An 8,315-nucleotide genomic window follows, 5' to 3' on the forward strand; every position below is an offset into this window, starting at 1 on the left:
AGCTTCACCCTCACAAGGGCAAATCTGCAAAACTGGCGAAAGTGGTATTTGACCGCATAGTCACTTCCTAGTGATGATTTTGCATAAATAGGAGCCAAGGATGATTCTGTAACTCCCAATGCCTCTGCATACAAGCATACGATGCAATTTCTGTGGTAACTTTTCACCAACCTGTAGAACAATGGTCACACAGCATAAAACAAGGCCTTTTCCTGAGTGCGTGCAGAAAACTTCCGCCTCCAAAACAGGCCCCGAAATGGCCTCAAATCAAAAAAACAGGGTTACCTAAGGCTAAAGCCCTTTCCCGCAGCATATACTGCCCTCTTGCTTCACCGCGAAGGGTGTCTCAACTTGAGACAATGCACTCTTGCACTTTCCGGTTGTGCTACATGCAGAGACTTGCTCCCAAACAGAAAAATGAAAGCAACACTAGTCCTCTTACCAGAACGCCGCGAGCTTGGCTTGCTTCCTTGAGCTCCTTACCACGAACAAGGATCTGATACCATGTCAAGATTGTGGGAGAGAAGGAAGGAGTCTCACTTGTAGCTTTCTTGCTTGCACAATGGGGGACCTTGTGTGGCTGAAAACAGTTTTCCTCTTCTTAGTTGTGTAAGCCAAAAAACTCTAGTACAAAAGAAATAGAAGAACCCTATATATGGGTTTCAAACCAAACTCAACTAACTAAGGTGGCATACTAACTGAGCCATGAACTAGAGTAGATAAGGATAGCTATCATCTAGCTATTATTCATGAGCGGTGTACCAATCGCATCTACAAACAACTGACAAGTCGATGACATAAATGCACAACGGTCACCCTGGCATATCACGAGTGGAGCTCGATATCTCAACAAGAGTTTCTCTGAGCAACCTCCATTTCTTGTTCCACATAGTCCACTTATTTCACCCCTAGATTTTTTTACCTCCACCACCACCATGGCTTCCACTATCAACACCGCCACCACCATTGCTTTCTCCACTAGCACCACTATCGTCGTTGCCATTGTTACCACTACCACCACCATGACTACCTCCACCACCATGACTACCTCCACCACCACTACCACCATCTATGTCACCATCACTGTCACCACCTCCCCACCACCATTGCCGTTACCCTCACCACCTCCACGATTGCCACCACTACCTTCACTCTGTGTACCTCTCTCTCTCTCAATTTCTCATTTTCTCTCTCTATATGTGTATTCTCTTTTTCTATTTCTAGCACACTCGATTAAATAGCACTCAATCTCATGTAAATTATTTTTCTTCTCTAGAGCACATCACGTGGATTCATTCATGCGATCACCCCAGAATGGAACACCACGGCCCACACCTCTCTCTCTCTCTCACACACACACACACACACACAAATTGCTCCATGGCTTTACTCTCTCTCAGTTTAGGGTTGTACATGCAATTTCTCCCTCTCACTCTACACACACACACACACACACACACACACAAGTATATAAATCTCAGTCACTCATTCACTTTCAGTGTTTATCTCCCTCTCTCTTTTATGCATGCGATCAATCCACATTGTATAATAATGCCTCACATCAGATTATGGCACGTGTTGTAACAAGCACTTATCTTAAATCCTAAATACACCTCTCTCTCTCTCTCTCTCTCTCTCTCTCTCTCTCTCACACACACACACACACACACACACACACACATAATGTGAACACTTGGGCAATCACTTTGTGTTTTTAGAACTTTAATTGCAATGGATTGATAGCTCCCTCCTCTCCTCCCCCAAACAAATTTGATACAATACAATTCATACAAGCAGTCCAAATGTACATTTATATTGTATTAACTCTGGAAAAAGTGTTTTTTCTTGACAAATTAAGAGAGACAAAGTCACCAAAGGCTTGTCAAAATTTTGACACAAGCCATCCAACTGGATTGTATAACAATACTTTATTGGCAAAATAAAATGTGGTTGTGCTAAGAGGTAGTATTGGTATTGCATTGCTAGTCATAATATAGGTGGTGTTGGAAAAGTTCTCATGCTTCCAAATACAATGTGCACATGTTGGATTCTTTCCAAATACATTGTGCACATGTTACAGTGTGCATGATTTTCCTTCTATGACACAATCCACGAAATCTCGGCAATTACATGTTGGATTCTTTGCAATGTGCATATCATAACATTCTTGCTGCATGACACTTGAGTTAGGTGTCTCTAGTTTGAAAACCTCATGCTTCGAGGGCTTTACCACTCTATGGCCCTTCATAATTGCATTTAGAGCCAATGCTAAGTCTATCCTTTTCCCTACAGTCTGTGAAACGCCTCTTCGATATCTACACGAGCCTTCATTAGCATCCACCTCTTGTGCTGTCTTTTGTAAAACAAACCCACCACTCTCCAACATGTGGATTTCTTTTATGGTCAAATTTGTGCCTCTGCCACTAGCCATACTTGTGGAACCTTGGGCAATGTGTTATGAATGGAAGAACAAATATTCATGTATGGTCCACACTATCATAACAAAACCACATGAACTGGCACCGCATTCCATGTTGATTTTTAGCTTCTCCTCTTGAGCTAGACCACTCCATGATGCCCCAAAATGAAGGTGTAGGCATCCCATGTGTCATATTTTTTATAGTTTTTATGCATTTTCCCTCTCTAGCTCCCAACCATCCTTGACATTGTACACAACTACAAGCTGGAATCCTTCTTACAGCCCAAACAATGTCATGAAGGACTGTCTCCACCACCATTTCCTCCTAATAATTTGGTGATACTGTCCTTGATTGGTCGGAAGGCAAAGGGTCCTCAAAGTTTAGTTTTCTTATATCCTTTCTTCTAGGTATGTTTTCAGTCACATACTTAGGCTTGTGAGAGGCATTGGCTTCCTCAAACCCCATTTTCCCATCAACCTTGCATTTTCTTGCTATAGTCACATTGTCTTCTCGTAAAAAATCAAGACGTTGATGCAATTCAGTTCCTCCTGTCACCTCCTCAACCATCATTGTCATTTCTTCCTGTCACCTCCTCAACCATCATTGTCATTTCTTGAGGTGTGGAGCTAATTCCTTGTTATAGTCAACTCAAAAGCTTCTCTACACTAGGTCCTACACCATGGAACTTTTCACCAATGAATGCATGTCGTTTTGTGCTCTGTAGTGAAGCATTGGCCAAATCATTGACACATGCGTTGTACAATTGATAGATCCCTTGAATCCCTAACCTGCCAACCAACTTGCATGCATTGGCTGTGCTAGGTTCATGGTTGGCATATGAGGAATGTCCTCCACCACCTGGACAAAAATACAGCATGAGAAGGTATGGAGTGTGAGAAAACAAATACAACACACATCACATCCTACTATTCCGAACTAGTCTTACCTTGACAAAGTGTCACCTCCAACGTAGATATCTGATATGCCACCAACTAAGACAACAATCCATTTTTGGTATGTTGAAATACACAAATTTCCCTGAGGCCCACCAAGCTCAAATGAATCGATATTGCATTGTTGCATTGTCTTTCATGGATGCACACCTCCACATGTGCGGCACAAGCGCTTCTGCTCATCTTGGAAACTCTTGTGCATATACTATAAGGTGTATATTTGGAGACGTTGTTCGCAATGAAATAAGAAAGTTCTCTCCCTTCCTTACATTATGTTGTCTAGACCACCATTGAACACTATGTGGATGGCCCTCCAGTTGGCAGCTGCCTCCTCTGCCATGAATCCTCAAAAATTAGTGCATGGGTGTCCACACTTCTCCATCACTTCATTTTTGTCCAAAAAAGATCTGTGCATATGTATTCTCTTCCTTCATCTCACATATTTCCTGAGTCATCAACTCTTTTACACTAAAGAAACACAAGACAAGAATGGAAGAGTAAGGAGAACTATGTTAGTTAAGTTTGTGTTGTAATGGTAGAATTGTGTAAGAGAAACTACCTTGGGTCATACACATATGATGCCATGGTGGTCCTATCATTAATGTGATGCATGTGGTCGAAGCATATCCAACCACTGTTGCATAGGTCCCCAGTGCCATTCCTTCAGATACTATTCACTAAGTCAACCCCTGAGGCTGGCCCAGCGGTTGACATTTTGAATATAAATCACCTACTATCATTGTCAATGAGTTGCCCATGAAATAGGCTACCATAGAAAAATTTGTATGCACAACGTTGCTTTAACTTTAGAAGATGATATTCCATTCCCTGATCACTCTCAGCACATGCTACACGGACCATGTGTTTGAACCTACATGCATAGAATATTGATCTTCATATGCATGCTTTTTAATGATATTTTGGAATGTGTTGTGAATGGAATAATATGTTACATGTTTTTCTGAATGAGTGGTTGGAGTTCCTCGAGCATCGTCAAGAGTTCAGTGTCACACATAGGGACACCTTGATCGTGAACCAAGGCACTCATCACTAGCCTTCTAGCCACTGTCATTTGCAAGTGTTGAGATCCAGTTGCACTAAAGTCTCTCACAATTTCCTCTACGGTCTTTAGTACCTCTTTGACATTAGCTCTACACATGCCTCTTTGCACCTCATGGTTACGTTTGCCTTGATGGATGAAAAAACTTGGCATTGGCCTCGTTGACATCACATAATACACTACACACTCACACTTGGAGAGTAGGATGGGGGAGTTCTTACCATTGAAGTGTCCAAGGCTTCCAAGACCATTAGGTTGACATTTCGACGATAGGTATGCTGGTATTGAGTTTACCTGCATGGCATGTATGGGGACTTGATTAGTATGATTTACTTGCAATAGAATACTAGAACCATGTCATGCAACTGTGCAATCATTTTAATCATAGTGGAGCAAATGAAGATTCTTGTATCTATCCATGCAACCTTGTTTAAGGAGCCAAAAATCGACCTACCAGCACAATTTCTATGGGAACACTCTAGTTCTCTAACACATTCTCTTTGACGAACAATACTGTGAAATGCCATCAATGTTGACGTAGGCTTTGTCCAGCAATGGCCATCGTATTTTTGCTCCATACCCTCCATTTGTACTCAACCACACTTACAACATAAGAGGATTGTTGCATCTCCTTACCTTCCACATCAAGCATGATAGGGATGGTTTTTTTTCTCAATGTCCAAGGGGATGGCGAGGCTTCCGCAGTGATTGTTGTTTTCTTAATGTTGCAAGGGCTCTCAGTGAGGTCTATGGTGGGGGAAGGCTCCAATGTAGGCCCATTTCCTTGTTTGACAAGATAGTCTTGAGAGACCAAGGTATCCATAACATATACCTAGCCAGCCTCATGGTCATTGTTACAATGGATCACCATGCTTTGTATTTGGCCATTCACATGGATGATAAGAAGAACACGGTAGCCATTGCCATTGGAAATGTCTTTCTTCTTCAACATCAGGAATTGACTACTTGTGTAGTGCATAATAGGTTTAGTAGAGAAAGAGGATACATATATACAAACCTCGGTGTTTGGTGTAGCACTTGATGCTAGATCCATTTCCAAAGCTATCTACACATGTATGAATACACATCTTAGATATGGGTGTCATTGAAAGGCTTAGTGTGGGGGTGTATGTCATATATAAGAAAGGGAGAGAGAGAGGAGGATATATAAAGCATGTGCATGAGAGAGAAAGAGGGAGGGAGGGAGGGAGGGAGGGAGATAGAGACCGTGCATGTGTGTGTGTGTGTGTGTGTGTGTGTGTGTGTGTGTGTGTGTGTGTGTGTCGCGCGCGCGCGCACACACACGCGTACGAGTGTCATATATATAAAGTATTTGGCATGAGAGAGAGAGAGAGAGTGTGTGTGTGTGTGTGTGTGTGTGGGTGGCAAATATGAGAGAGAGAGAGAGAGAGAGAGAGAGAGAGAGAGAGAGAGAGAGAGAGAGGATATATAGATTTGTGTGGGAGGGAAAGAGCAAAAGACGGAGATAGAGAAAGAGTGTGAGTGGATGTGGGTGCCACAAAGAGAGAGGGAGAGAGAGAGAGGGAGGTTTAGAGAGCAACAAGAGGGAGCCACGGAGAGAGAATAGGGGGTGATGGATAGAGTGAGGGAGGGGAGGAGAGAGAGAGAGAGAGAGAGAGAGAGAGAGAGAGAGAGAGAGAGAGAGAGAGGTGTATGTACCTATGAGATTAAGAAAATATTCCACAACTTCAGGGAGGGGGAGGCATTGTGTCATAGGGGGTGTATCGCCTTATATTCCCACTTTGAGATAGTGGGGCATTAAATGCATGCGAGAGAGAGAGAGAGAGAGAGAGAGAGAGAGAGATGGAGAAAGGGAAATTGGGAGACATGTGCCATACTACAACGAAGAGAGAGATATGAGAGGGGGGAGGAGGGGTGCTTGTCATATTTTTCTACACCAAATATTGGGGCGCTGTCGTGATGCTACGAGGACACAGTGTGAAAAAGCATGGAATGCATCATTATCCGACTTCTTTATTGATCTAGAGAGTCAATGTGATCTGAGCCATTAGTACTAGTGTGAGTTGCATGGATTATCCAAAAATACTAGAATTTTGGATAATTTTAGCCTATTTTTTATATTATTTATTATAAAAATCCAAAAAAGTTAGAAAAGCTTCTAGATTAGGATAGCAAGCAAAATCTAGTTGCTTTTTCAGTCAATTATGGGATTTTCTTAAGAGGGACAGATTGATGAAATGGCGCACTTTGCGATCGCTGTAAACATGATGAAAACTGCATATTAAACTAAAAGAAGAAGGAGTGATTTGGGAAATCCGTGAGCAAGTGTCCTAAAGTTTTACCCCCCTTTCGGAGCCAACAGAGCCATCAGATTTGGGTTCCGAGCAGCAGAGAAGGAGCTGTAATTTTTATGCACATTTTGTTCTACGAAGAAGCTCCAGGAGATCTAATGCCTAGAGATTGCTTCTGAGTAGTGCGAAGATTCCAGGTTCTTTAAATACATATTGATTCAATTCATTGTGCTTTGTCTTTGTAGTGTTTACCACTTGGGTATTCTCTATCTTCTATTCCATCTCCTATCTCTACTTCCTTCTACTTCTGATCCTTGGTGGATTCGACCTTTCGACAAAAACCCCTCCAACATTGGTGAACCCGACATGAAAGGTCATCAAAAGAAGGAAAGACAAGATGGGAGAATTTTCAAATACAATCTCCAGTGATGTTTTGCAATAGTTGGTGCAAAATATGAATATGCTTATGTAGGTACAACAACAACAACAACAGGTGATGCAAGCTTTAGCTCAAACAAAAAGTATTATGATGAATACTTTGCAAGCAGTTGAACATGAGGTGAAGTTATTCAATGGCAAGAATGTATCTACATATGTACATACCTATGCTCAGAAGATGGAATTCTTTAGGGTGGCTCAATCAGCATGGAGCCGGTATTTTGTATTTGTTACTATTCATGAACTGAAAGCATGGATTACTAAATTATACTTGCAGGATGTTGACTGGGTAGCCTTCAATAAGACACTCAAGGAAGAATTTTACATTGGGGACACCAATTTGATTACGTGCAAGACTTTTCAAGAGTGGGTTTTACAACCCAATAAGGGTCTTGTGGTGGCTACAAAATTGTTAAGAGAATTTGAAAGTCTATTTGAGCAGTTGGATCTTGCAAAATAGCAAGATCTTGCAAGTCAGAAAATTGAATTGTTTCTATAGGCATCTGATCCTGAGCTTCAAGAGAAGCTTGATGATTTGCTAGAGGATCATACTACAGAGACAGGTTTGAAAACAGAGTGGAGACATGTTAAGGAAATTGTTACTGCACTTGTGAAGAAGCATAGAAGAAGAGAAAGATTGCATGTCTCTAGCTTGCCCACTGTTACAGGCAAGACAGTTGATGTATCCAGTAAACCACCTACTTCTATGGCTAACCCTATGGCTGTACCTGCTATTGTTCCCTCTGTTAGAGAAGATGTCTTAGATGAATTGGTCAAAGGCATGCGGGATCTTCAATTGAAGGTTGCAAAATTGGACGAAAAAAGACAAGAGGAAAGGGGACGGGCAGCGGCCCCTAAGCCTGGAAAAAGATATATGTGGTGTGACAGTTTGCAGTACGAGAGAAAGGATTGTGTTTCCTATCAGGAGGCCTTGGCATGACAACTTATCTTTTGGAAAGATGGCAAGATCCATGCACAAGAAATGGGATCGCCTCTTGCTTTGAATTTTGCAAAGGGAGGTATGGAGAAGTTGTTGGAAGACTTGGCTATCTGAAATTCTTATGCGGCGGTACATGCTTCTACTTTTGGTCTACAGTTGGATAGAATGCATGGCCAAGTGATGGTTGGTCTAAAGGCTGAAATATGGACACATGCTTTACATGCAATTGAA

This window comes from Lygodium microphyllum, chromosome 4 (genome assembly GCF_053477565.2).
Source record: "Lygodium microphyllum isolate KBCC chromosome 4, Lygodium_microphyllum_v1.1.10, whole genome shotgun sequence".
In the NCBI taxonomy this organism is placed as follows: Eukaryota; Viridiplantae; Streptophyta; class Polypodiopsida; order Schizaeales; family Lygodiaceae; genus Lygodium; species Lygodium microphyllum.